The sequence below is a fragment of the Primulina huaijiensis genome, chromosome 4, assembly GCF_012295235.1.
Source record: "Primulina huaijiensis isolate GDHJ02 chromosome 4, ASM1229523v2, whole genome shotgun sequence".
Classification (NCBI taxonomy): domain Eukaryota; kingdom Viridiplantae; phylum Streptophyta; class Magnoliopsida; order Lamiales; family Gesneriaceae; genus Primulina; species Primulina huaijiensis.
In genome coordinates this window covers 16,733,399-16,747,409 of record NC_133309.1, presented here as the reverse complement: position 1 = coordinate 16,747,409, position 14,011 = coordinate 16,733,399, and positions in this window count along the sequence as shown.

The window sequence follows — 14,011 nt, the reverse complement described above, 5'->3', positions numbered from 1 at the left end:
TCAAAAAACAACGATTTTCTAAAAATGTGGCTAAATTTAGCGACGGTTTAGACAAAATCATCGCATGTACCATCGCTAAATTAAGTGACGGTTTTCATAAAACTGTCGTAAATTTTAAATTAGCGACGGTTAAATAAAACACAGTCGTTATTAGCGACGATTTGGTCATAACCGCCGCCAATAGCGATGGTTTAACAAAGAACCGTCGCTAATATGATTAACTATCGCTAATAGAGACTGTTTATTCAAAAACAGTCGCTAATAGCGACAGTTTTACCAAAATCCGTCGAAATTTGTCTATAAATAGCCGCATTCTCGATCCATTTTCCTCCACACCACTTCACAACACTTAAAATTTTTCTCTCATACACGATTTTAGTTTCGATATTTGGTATTTTTTTCGCTTCATTTTTTGTAAATTTTTAGTTAAGATCATGAATATTGGTAACATAGTAAAATCGTAAGTTTTTTTTTTTAGATTTATTAAATTATTAAAACAATTTTTTTTATTTTACTGAAAAAATTAGCGACGGACATCATGACAAATCGTCGCAAAAATTAGCGACAGACACTATGGAAAACCGTTGCTGACATTAAACCTTTTAGCGACGGACAATTTTCAATAAATCGTCGCAAATGGTATCTATGACAATGTTTTAAAATCGTTGTCGTTGAACGCATTTTTAACAACACAGCTTTTAACAACAGTTATAAAAGGCCTACGACAACGGTTAAAAACCGTTGTCGTAGGGCATTTTTTTTTTGTAGTGATTGTCACCTCTGAAGTTCGTACTCTATCCAAGCTAGTTGGTGGTGTTGACAAAAAGGAGGAAGAAGAACAATAGCAGCAGCAACAGCACTCTAAGAAGAGACCAAGTCAACAGAATGATCAAGGACCGGCTGATAAAAGAGAAAAGAAATAAAGATCAGTACCGATCAGTTAGAAGACAGTGTCTATATTCAGTTATTAAGTTTTGAAAGATTTTCAGTCAGTAGAGAATTCTTTTTTACTGAGATTCTTTTATTCTTTCATTCCTTGTACGAGTCTGTACAGTGTTCAGATTCTTCATTAAAAAGATTATTTTATCTACAGAAATTCAGTTTGATTAGTTCAGATTCTAAGTTTTGTCAAACACCAAAAAGTGAGAAATTTTTGGAATCATAATTTCGCTGTTTGACAAGTTAAGCGTGAAGAACTGATCAAGACAACTGAAGATAATTGAACTGAAGATGTGTAACTGATAGTTGCCTAAACTGAAGATTAATTCACAAAATATTAAGGGCAGCTGAAGTGTTCGAAGCTAACTGAAGATGTGTAGTCAACTGGACGATCAGTTAAGACTAATCAGTTTCACAACAGTCAGTTAATCCTATCGGCTATAAAGAGTCAACTGATAAATCAGCTTGACATGTCATCAGTTAAGGAATGTAGCTATCAAGCGACAATTTGTACAAGAGCAGACTGCAACTTATAGTGGGAACACCTCATATCAGAAAAGCTATAGTGTACGATTGTCAGAAGAATGTTGACGTTTCTAACGGATATAAAAGTTTCAAATGCATTCAATGTTACTGTTGGAAGCAAAGTCTATAAATAACCAAGAAGATCAGCTGAGAGGAAGTAACGAAGTTACCCAGTTATTGAGTTATGCACAAGCTATCAGAAAACACACAACAAAGATATTATCAGTTACAAGAAGCTCTCGCTTATTAGATTTATTCGTAGCTTTCACGTTATTTTTAGAGCTTAAGCACAAACACTCATTGTTGTTGTATTCGATCCCTTTAGAGATCAGTTGTGCTGAAAAACTACATCAGTTGAGTACTGATAAAATTGTATTGATACTAAGAGTTTCAGTTTGACAGTGTTAATTCCAAACTGGAGTGGGTTTGTACAAATCTTTGTATAGATCAAAGTCTTTTATTGAATATCCTATCTTCGAGATAGAAGGGGTGACGTAGGAGTATTTGAAATCTCCGAACATCCATAAATCTTTCATTGTTTATTCTTAGTTTTATTCTATCTGTCATTCAGTTTATTTCTGCACTTTGATTAGTTAACTCATTGACATTGACAAAAAAGATTCCTGGATTCACTTTATCACTAAACTGATTCACCCTTCGAAAAGTTGCGAAAATTGTCAAGTGTTTATTCAACCCCCTTTTTAAACACTTTATCACCTAACCGATCCTAATAGTATTTTGCTTTTGCAACCTATTGATGAAATTTCCATTCTGTTGTCATTGTAAAAGAATATATTTATTGATGAAAAAGACTGGTTTTTGGCTATTTTCTACGAGACTTATTGTTTCATGCAATTGTTAAACAATGCTAGATGTCACAGACGTCTTGGTCTCGGGGCGTGACAAGAAGTCCTCAAACGCAAGCCAAAATCGAAACATGAGTAAGAGTTTTAACCTAGGCCCAGTTCGACTCTATTTTGACATGTTTGGACATTCTACGACACTGAACGGACCACGGCTCGAAACTGTAAAGTCCAAAATTTGAATGACGTAATTCAACTGCATGCGAATCTAGGGAAAGTGGGAAATATCTAATTAAATGATTTTAATTGCCAAATTAATTATGTTTGATATGTTTATATGATTATGAAGTAGTTTTCTACACGAATGCATGTAAAATGTATTTTTAAAAGTTGTTCGAGATGCGATCGAGGAACGGAGACCGATGGATGAAAAATGAAAAATATTTTTATTAAATAATTGTTTTTAATTATTTAAAATAAGGTTGATCTTTATGATATTTTTGAGATTAAGAAGTTTTGAGGTGATTTTATATGTTGAGACGTAATTTTTATTGGTATTCGATTTTCAACAAAAATATTAACTTTTTGACAACTCGACTAATGATTTCAGAAACTTTCCTAAACGAAATATTTTGAATATGCACTAATGGGCTTATTGGGCCTATTTAACCATGTTAATGGGCCTCGGATTATTTACATGTTTTATTATCAATAAATAAGCCCATAACCCTCCCCATTATTTACAAAAACTCACGCCCCTTCCCCTCATCAGCAAGGACTCTCCCCTCTCCCCCTCAAACACATGCACACACGTGAATTCATCAAGTCAAAGCTTCGGTTATTGCAAGAAATTCAGCAAGGGTCCTCCGTTCATCGTCGTTCTTCGCATCTCAACGTATTTTCGTGTGTAATAAATGCAAAAGCATGCCTTAACTATCTTTTTCTCATCTATCACACCATATTATTGTTTTGAATTACGTTTTCATGAAAAACTTGATTCCCTTATTATTATTTTCGTTTTTATGCATAGCCATGTAATTATTCATGAATCTTGTTCCAAAACTTGATATATGTTGCGTGAAGGGGCTGCCATTGTAACGTACCGTACTTTTTCTACTTAAAATTTGCGGAAGAATTATAAATTTTCTTAAATAAAAAGTGAACATAAAAAAATTCGATAAAAGAAGTAAAACTGTACGTCTCTCAAGTTGTTGCAACAAAAGATTTGAAATTCAAAGTTTTACATAAGGAATAAATGTTTTCATAAAATTTAAAACATGGCGGTCCTCGGGTTTAGCCTCCCGCTCAGTCCCACCTGCTCCTTGGTCCCCACCTCCAGCCTCCTCATAAACATCCTCAACTACATCGATCAAGTCTAGTCAATCTAAAGACTCAACACGTATAAACTGGAAGTAACGAATAATACGTAATAACACCACGTGCAACTTCAAAATAGAGCTTACATACTTAAAACTTGAACTTGCATATCAAAAGCTTAAAAATATGTACATACATACATAGACGTGCCATCAACATAAAACTTTTCTTAAACATGCTTGCATACTTGAACATACTAGAACATACATAACTTCATCATTTTGCGTAGAGGCATGTTTCAAAGCAAGTGACCCAAAAAATAATCGCCTGATCAGACTAACCACAGTACTGGGATGACAGGGACGTATCCACTGCCACATACATGAGATCCCCGTTTATAATTTAACGGGCTGATTGGTCCACGTTCATAATTTAACGCTTTCCAACCTCGATCTAAACTCGTTCATAATTTAACGGGCGGATTGGTCCACGTTCATAGTTTAACGCTTTCCAATCCTAAACATAATTTAATCACAAGACATTTAGCATACCTCAAAAACTTAAAATATTTTCTTGCACGTCAAACATACTTACTTGGCGTTGTGGGATTCATTGGACTTCGATTGGGGCCGTTGCCGCACTTACTAACATGAATTCCAATGCTTAATCTTTTATAACTTAGACATAAATATCGTGCTTACTTACGAGCTCGATCAATTCCTTAGGACGTTCTAAAATTCCCATGACTCGACCTTGTAAATCATTGTACTAAACCATGACATAAAACCTCAAAGCATACTATAAAATTTTCCCAAAATGACAAGCACACAGACCTCGTGCCCAGGTCCGGCTCCGGGTCCGTGTCCGTGCGGTGAAGTGTGTCGTGAAGAAAAGGGAAGGCACGGACCCCGTGCCTAGGTCCGGGTAGGGGTCTGTGTAGACTCTGCAATTTGACCCTTCGCAGAAAACAAAGGCACGGACCCCGTGCTCTGGTCCGTGTCCCCGCGGTAGAAGAAAACCAACGAATTTTTCTGTGCAAGAATTTCTTAACGTTCTAAACTCGGTTGCACGGACTATGAACCGACACCCCGAGACCCATCTTAGCATGCTACTACATTGGTACAAACACCTCGAAACAACGGCGTTAAACCTACGACACATTGCAACTCAAAACATGGAGATTGACATCAAATTGTTTCCTACGACTTCTAGTGAATTCAAGTGCCTATCGACACTAACCGGTAACCCATATGCCAACTCAACATCATAGTAAGTGATGTGACTTCGTTGAAATGGATGAGCCGGGTAAGGAGCTCCAACGGGTCAAATCAATAATTTATAGTTTTAGGGAATTTGAGTCAAGATAATGGCTTCAATAGCACCTGCAAACAATGGAAGGAACTCGTGAATGGGCGCCGGGGGGGTGTCCGGCGTGGCCACTCTGATGCTTAAGTCAGCAGGTTGAAGATGAGCAAAAGCAATATTTGGTCGAAAATATGTATAATGCTTTAAGAGTTCAAAGATTTCAGAATCTGTAAATGACATTAATACCTACTATTTATAGTAGAAGATGAGGTAGATACCTCGATTCCAGTGCTACCTACTAAGTATGGCAAGTCGGCTGCCCATACCCTATCTTTTGATGACTTCTAGGACACTCCAAGCCCAAGTTGTTCTGACAGTTTAGACGTCCTGTATCAATCATACTCGAGCGTGGTTCAATTTTCGAGGTGGCCCGGGCAATTGGTTACCCGGGTACTTGTGTGAGAGCCCGGGCTATGATGACTGCCCGGGAAGAGAAAAAATGCCCGGGTGCTTGCGCGAGAGACCGGGCTGTTCGTAGAATACTTGGGAAATATGTAGTGCTCGGGCTCTTGATGGTGTCCGGGTCATCAGCGACCCGGATCCTTATGGGGGTATCACCACCCATCCCTAAAATAGTCGGGCTAGAGCTTGACTCGCTGTCCCGATCAGTCCAAGATAATTAACAATGTACAACATCGGAGCCTTCAAATATCCCAGAGATGAGATGAAATGCTGAGACCTCCTATCCCCCGGACTCATAATAACTTATTGTCTAACATTCTTAGGCCCTTTCGTTATTATCACGATGACACGTGTCATAGCATGAATTCCCGCCTAAAGGACGTTTCGCATTCCGAGAAGTGGATAAGTCTGACGCCTCGATAACCGTACACGTCTTTTCACCTCTTGGCACCATTTCCAAAAACACATCCTAGACGTTCGTACATTTATAGATCAACGGCTGTGATTAGATCCTTCCTCCTATACATAGCCACTCACCCACTTTTCAATCATATTAACAAATTGTCATCCAGGAAACACAATGGCTGGTGCAAGCAGTTCTAAAACTCCGAGTATGACCGAAGCCTTCAAGGATTCTGGTCTAGAGATTCGAAAATCTACTATGGAAGATGAAGTGTTTCACGAAATTCTTGACTACTGGGAAGAGCTTCAGGGGCTGAAGCTTCTTTATGACTCTGGAGAAGCTATCACTCCTAGCCTGGTAGCTAAACTGAGGAGAGTGCGAGAGAACTTGCATGTAGCTGAGTGGGTAGACATCTTTACAGATGGTCATATCTATCAATTAATGCTTCGGAAAGAAATAAAGATCCTTAAGCGCATTGCCGATTCAGACAGCTTCTTGAAGACTTCCACCGGGCCATTAGGTGCTTGGTTGAAAATATGGATAATTGTTGTAGAAGAGAAATATGATGATGTAGTACGTGCTAATGTTTATGGTTGAATAAAATATTAATTCTAGCCTGTCTTTGTCGTTACTTTGCTGTAATCTTTTAAGTTTATCAGTTGATACATATATATCGCGAGTTGAACAAGATTAATTGATAAATTATAATGCCAAGCCTTAACATCTCCTGGGCTTTCCTTGAAATGCCGGGGCCTCATGCCTCCCGGGTTCTGAATACGGTGCTTTATCGGTTATTCTTCTCGGGTATTCCAAGAGACGTCATTATGACACACGCTTCGCATTCATATCATTCCATGTTCCAAGAATCTGGTAATTCCGATACATTGATATCTGTAGCTCCGTCTTTCTTCATAAATAAAAAACGTTTAGACTAGCTCACGGCTTTCCACCTTCTTTAGCATTAAATACCAACTGTCTATAAATAATAAGATGAAAGTGAAATAAGAACAATAATCCAATATGCCAAGTTCGAGCGAGTCCACCGTTTGTAGCAGCATGCACGTCCAGGCGCCTTCTCCGAATACGTCCTCATTTGGAGGAACTGAAGAGGACCATTGAGGAATATGTTCTGGTGAAGGTCATGTCCACCTTTTATAAGATTCAAGACCTTCTGTATGCACACCAGAATGGCTTGGCTTTTACTCGACCGCAAAGAGCAGTGGCGAGGAAATACAAGCGGGAATTTCACGTAAACTATGTTGCAGAGCTGGCCACTGATCAAGTTCTGCTGCAGGCGATGCTATGGAAGGAATGGCATCAGCTAGACAAGATTGCTACTACAGGGTCTTTCGCTAACCTCCGAATCCCCGAATTGACTAATTGGATATCGGAGTGGCAAGATTCTGTAGGCTCTAGAATGGCAGCTGTAATATGGGATCGATTCCATTAATAATATTTTAACTTGCGTACTTTGTTTCTTCATTTTTCTGAACCTAAATTAATATGAACTAAGCCAGATATAACCTGATAAATAAAAATAATGTGTTAGGATCTAATGTGTCCTGATCTCTAATATAACGTGCCGGGTTTTAAATAAAGTACCGGGGCCTCAAATCTCCGGGGCTGATAATAAGATTCCGGGGCTTGAGATCATCCGGTCTTGTAATATGATATGCCGAGTTTTAAATCAAATACAGTTGCCTCAAATCTCCCGGGCTGATAATAAGATGACGGGGGTTGATATCATCCGGTTGTGTAATATAATATGCCGGGTTTTAAATATAGTACCGGGGCCTCCAATCTCCCGGGCTGATACTAAGATTCCGGGGCTTGATATCACCCGGTCTTGTAATATAATATGCCGGGTTTTAAATAAAGTACGGGGGCCTCAAATCTCCCGGGCTGATAATAAGATTCCGGGGCTTGATATCATCCGGTCTTGTAATATAATATGCCGGGTTTTAAATAAAATACCGGGGCCTCAAATCTCCCGGGCTGATAATAAGATTCCGGGGCTTGATATCATCCGGTCTTGTAATATAATATGCCGGGTTTTAAATAAAGTACAGGGGCCTCAAATCTGCCGGGATGATAATAAGATGCCGGGGCTTGATACCATCCTGTCTTGTCATATTTTGTCGTTTAGCTTTTCCGGGCTATGAATGCGATGTGATAATGACGCGTGCCCTCCCATTCCAACGGTCAGGAACGTTTCGCATTCCGAGGAGCCGATAAGCCTGACACACTCATGATTTATTCGTCCTTTCGCCTACTGGCACAATTTTCGAGGCGCATCCTGACCGTCCACGTGTGCATGGATCAACGGCCTAGATTTGTTCCCACCGCCTATATATACTAGGCCTCTCGTTTTCGAAAAATCACTTTCAAATTTGAAACTTCGGCGAAGCCCTTGCGAATTTTCTCTCTGAAGCTCCTTCGCGCAAAATCACTTAGCTCCAACGATACTCGACCATCCTCCTTCCAAAAACTCGTAAGTTTCTCCTTCATACTATGTCAAATTCAACCTCTTCAACCTCCGGAGCGAATGCGCGAGGCTCTCCCAGTGACGAGTCCACCGCACTGCGCTCTGACTCCCCTCCGTCTCCCCCTCGCCGCTCTATCACTCAACCTTCTAAAAAACAAAAAACCCTTCTAACCAAACCCTCCTCTTCAAAACCCTCCTCCTCGGGCACTTCCCGAGCTCCAAGAAAGGACAAGGGTAAGGGAAAAGAGCGGGTTTCTGACCGCCCTTCTTCTGAGGCCCCGGGAGTTCCTTGGTTCTCCTCAATGAGCAGCACTTTGCGCTCGGGGGCGGACGAGGAACTCCGTACCCTAGGAGTTATTCCCTCTTCCTTTCCTATTATTATACCTAGACCCTCTGATCGGGCAGATAGCCCCCCTCCCGGGTATACTACTTTCTTCCGGGACTAAATCAAGAATGGTCTTCGCTTCCCTATCCCTTCTTTTTACATCGAGGTTTCCAAATTCTTTGGGGTGCCTGTCAATCAATTTCATCCTAACTCTTTTCGGATTATGGCTTCGGCCTTTGTCCTTTTTCATATGTATAACCTTGTTATTAACCCCCTTATTCTTCATTACTATTTTACCTGTAAGCTAGGTGATAATGCCTTTTCCCTTTCTGTCCGGCTTAACACCCGGTTCCTTGATGACATTCCTTCTTCCCAGAAAGGATGGAAAGGAAGATACTTTTTTATACAACTTCCATCCTTTCTTTCCTGTTTAACAGGGTTTCTTCCCTTCCTTCCTCCCCAGCCTGTCCTTCCCCGAGCTTACAAATTCGAGGAATTTTACCTCCGAAGCCAAGACTTGGTGGAGGGTCAAAAATTCTCTTCCTCCTCCCTTATTTCCCAGGAGCACTTGATTACCTATGGGTTGAGCGTCCGGGCTGAAGACCCAATAGATCGGGCAATTGACGAGGTGGCTGGCTCGGACCCTCAACCCGGTAACTTTCTAATTCCTGTCTTCTTAGTTTGTTATTCATCTGTACTTTATAATCTCTACTAATTCTCTCTCTTATTGCGCATGTTCCTCCAAAATGCAAGAGGCTTTTCTTCAGAAGTGGGAAGAGGAAAGGGTTGCCAAGGAGGAGAAATTGGCAGCCTGGAAGGGTGCCCGTGAGAAGAAACAAACTGAGGCGGAAGCAGCCCGGCAAGCTGAGCTAAACCGGGTGGAAGCCCAGCAAGAAGAGATGACCCGGGATTTATCCCGGGAAGACCCCGAAGACCACATTCCCCTCGTCCGGAGGAAGCGAAAGGCTGTCACAAGCCCGGAGCGATTCTGGGTGAACCTAACCGGGAAGGAGGGCAGAGCTCGTCAACCACTCCTCCCCAGCGTCAACCCTCAGAGGAGCCTCCCCAAGAGCCTCTTCTGATCGATCAACCCACCTGGCCCAACATCTTCTTGGAGGGGGCTTCCTCAACAGGCATTCGGCGCTTGAAACATATGCTTACTCCTGAAGAAGAGGCCTTCTTGAAGAATCCCGGGCCTGGTGCTCGGTTCCTTGAGGGATCCAACCGATTCCTATCTGTAAGTCTTTTCTTTATTCTTTTTTCCTTCATTTCTCCTTTCTTTTACTAACTTGCTTCGTACAGGCTGCCCAAATGATGATCTTGGCCTTCGAGGAAGTGACGGCGGTGGCTACCAAGAAAGGTCAACAAACCCGGGCTGCTCAAGAAATCCAAGATCAACTGCACGGAGAGCTTGCCCGGGCTAAAAGCCTTCACGAAGAGGAAATCGCCATCCTAAAAGCTTCCTTGGAGTCGGCTCACATGGCTTTAGACAAGTCTCGGGAGGACCTCAATGAAGCTACCATTCGGGAGGAGAATCTGCGAGGTGCCCTGTCTGTCTCGGAGTCGAGAAACCATTCTCTATCCAAGCAGCTAGAAGTTCAACAATCCCGAGCAGAGAAGGCCGAGAATGCTTTGTCCCTGGCGGAGCATAATAAGGATAAATGGCAAGCTTCCTTCCTTCAATCTCCTGAGTTCGAGAAGGCCGTGGTAGATAAGGCTTACCCTCTTTTCAAGACCGGTTTTGACAAGTGCCAGGAACAATTTGAGGGAGCTGGACTCTTCCCCCAGGATAAGGAAAATTTTCCTGATTTTGGCCTGGCCATTGCATCCCTTCCCAAGGATGGCGAGGAGTAGAAGGAGGAAAACCAGGAAGACGAGCCAGGCTCCGACCATATTGACATAGCCTAGGGTTGTATTATCTTTTTTCTTTATTTCTGTAATTCCTGTCCTCGGATTTTTAATGAACAAATTCTTTCCTTCAATAGTGTTTCGATTAATCTTTCAATATTCAAGTAATACCATTGTTTCTATGTAAACATCCAGAAAATATTTCAAGTGTTGATAACTAGCCGCGACTTCTTAGTAAACAATTGAGATAACAGAAAAACATATTTCCGTAACGAATGAATATCCCTAGCATGGATCCTGCCAGGTTAAGAATAATCAAGGCGTGTGGCCAAGGAACAAGTCTCGGGACTTATGAATGGTAGAGGTGTGGTTCCTCGAGCCAGGGTGTAGTGCCCTGGGCTTTTAGATTCAAGGTGCGGAGCCTTGGGCCGAGGAACATGTCCCGGGACTTGTGAATGGTCGAGGTGTGGTTCCCCGAGCCAGGGTGTAGTGCCCTGGGCTTTTAGATCCAAGGTGCGGAGCCTTGGGCCGGGGAACATGTCCCGGAACTTGTGAATGGTCGAGGTGTGGTTCCCCGAGCCAGGGTGTAGTGCCCTGGGCTTTTAGAGCCAAGGTGCGGAGCCTTGGGCCGGGGAACATGTCCCGGGACTTGTGAATGGTCGAGGTGTGGTTCCCTGAGCCAGGGTGTAGTGCCCTGGGCTTTTTAGATACGACAAATAATATGATTCTTCTTGCTGAGAAAAATAGGTCTTTCATTATATCTTCAACCAATCAATTACATCTGTTAAGCATAGTACTGCTTTAAATTAAATACATTCCAAGGCCTTTTGAGAGAGCGTACTTGCGCGTCTTCTAAATAGAAAGATCCTGAGCTTACTTTCCGGATGATTTTATAAGGTCCTTCCCACCGAGCTTCTAATTTCCCAACATCCCCGGCAGGATTAACTTTCTTCATGACTAGATCCCCTATTTGAAAATCTCGAACTCGGACCTTTTTATTATATGCTTTCATGACACGACCTCGGTCTGCTTCCATTCGAATTATTGCTCGATCTCTTTTCTCTTCTACCAAATCCAATTCCATGGCCCGACTTTGATAATTGCTGTCTGGGTAAGATTCTACCCGGGAAGAAGTTTTCCCAATTTCAACAGGAAGGACTGCTTCAGAACCATATACCAAGTTGAAGGGAGTTTTTTGAGTAGGTGCTCGGGGAGTAGTTCTGTTCGCCCAGAGAACACTGGGTAATTCTTCCACCCAGTCTTTTCCCTTACCTTGTAGCCTGGTTTTCAATGCTTGTACAATAATTCTGTTAATAACTTCTGTTTGACCATTAGCTTGAGGGTAGGCAACAGAAGTAAAAGACTGAGTGATTTTCATTTCATGACACCAAGATGTAATTCCTTTGCCCTGAAATTGTCTCCCATTATCTGAGATTAGTCTTCTGGGCACTCCAAACCAGCACACAATGTTCTTCCACAAAAATTTCATTACTTCTTGTTCAGTGATTTTAGCCAATGGCTCGGCTTCTACCCATTTTGAAAAGTAATCCACAGCCACCAGCAAGAACTTCTTTTGAGCCCGGGCAGTTGGGAAAGGGCCAACAATATCCATGCCCCATTGATCAAAGGGGCAAGATGCCCAGATAGGCTTCATGGGAGTGACCGGACTGTGCTGGAAGTTTGAGTGATGTTGACATCTCTCACAAGCCTGGACCACTCGAGCAGAATTTTGGCTAAGAGTTGGCCACCAGAACCCGGCAAGCATTGTCTTCCAGGCCAAAGCCATTCCTCCGAGATGTTCAGCACAACATCCCTCATGTATTTCTCGGAGGACATAATCCACTTCTCCTTCAGATAAACATTTTAGCAAAGGTCCCTGGAATGATCTTCTGTATAAGATTTTATTTAAGAGAACAAACCTGGGAGCTTGTCTCTTGATTTTTTGAGCCCGAGTGCTGTCTTCAGGTAATTCATTTGTTGTAATGAATTTGATCAATGGCGTCATCCAGGCGTCCTCGGGCACTGGTAATATTTCTTCCTCGGTGGACAGGACCAAACGGGAAACATGCAAAATTTCCCGGGTGTTGACTTCTGATAATGAAGCAGCCATTTTTGCTAGAGCGTCCGCCTCTCCATTCACCTCCCGGGGTATTTGTTCGATACTCCAATCCACAAAGATTGCTGCCTAGGTTTTTATGAGCTGTAAATATTGGAGCATCCTGTCATCTTTAGCTTCATAAGCACCCTTTATTTGCTGAGTCATTAATTGTGAATCAGAATACAAAATAACACGGGAAGCTCCAATCTCTTGAGCAGCGCGGATTCCAGCAACGACAGCTTCATACTCAGCTTCATTGTTAGTACACGGGAATCAATTCTTAAAGCCAACTTAATCTTCTATCCTGGAGGAGATATTACTACAACACCTACTCCACACCCTGCAAGGCTAGACGCCCCATCCACAAACCCCCTCCATACTTCTTCATCGGGTTGTACCATCTCGGACAAAAAGTCTGATAAGGCTTGTGCTTTAATGGCCACCCGGGGTTTGTATTCGATTTCATACTCTCCTAATTCCACTGCCCATTTGATCATTCGCCCAGATACTTCAGAATGAGTCATGATCCTGCCTAAAAGACTATTAGTCAAGACAATTATTCGATGTGACAGGAAGTAAGGCCTTAGCTTCCGGGCAGTCATGATCAAGGCCAGAGCAATCTTCTCCACTTCACTGTACCGGAGCTCGGGTCCTCTCAGAGCATGGCTGACATAATAAACAGGCTTTTGATCGGAGCCTTCTTCTTTCATTAGAACCGAGCTGACAGCATACTCTGTGGTGGATAGATAAACAAATAATTTTTCCCCGGGCTCTGGTTTCACCAACACAGGGAGCTCTGCAAGATGGATCTTCAAGTCCTGGAAGGCCTGTTCACATTTGTCATCCCATCCGAATTGCCGGGCCTTTCTCAATACGTGAAAGAAAGGATAACTCCTGTGTGCTGATCGGGAAATAACTCGAGAGAGGGAAGCAATCCTCCCGGTCAGCTTCGGTACGTCTTTGAAAGATCGAGGAGATGGCATGCACAGCACGGATTTGACTTTCTCCTGATTCAGCTCAATTCCCCGATCTGTCACTATGAATCCCAAGAATTTGCCACTCAAAAATCCACTTGGCTGGGTTAAGCTTGATTCCGTAATGTACGTGAGTGGCAAAGGTTTCTTCTAGATCATCAATAAAGCTGGCAACCTCCCGGGTCTTGCCCAGGATATCATCCACATAGACTTCCACGTTTCGTCCCAGTTGCTTCTCGAAGACTTTGTTCATCAAGCGCTGGTAAGTAGCTCCTGCATTCTTTAACCCGAAAGGCACTACAATATAACAAAATGTACCTCCCGAGGTGATGAAGCTAGCTTTATCCTGATCACTCTTGGCCAGGGGGATTTGATGATACCCCTAGTATGCGTCCATGAAACTCAGTAATTCGAAGCCCGATGTGGAATCCACCAATTGATCAATACGGGGCAGAGGATAATTATCCTTGGGACAAGCCTTATTGAGATCGCGGAAGTCTACACACATGCGCCACTTTCCGGTAGAT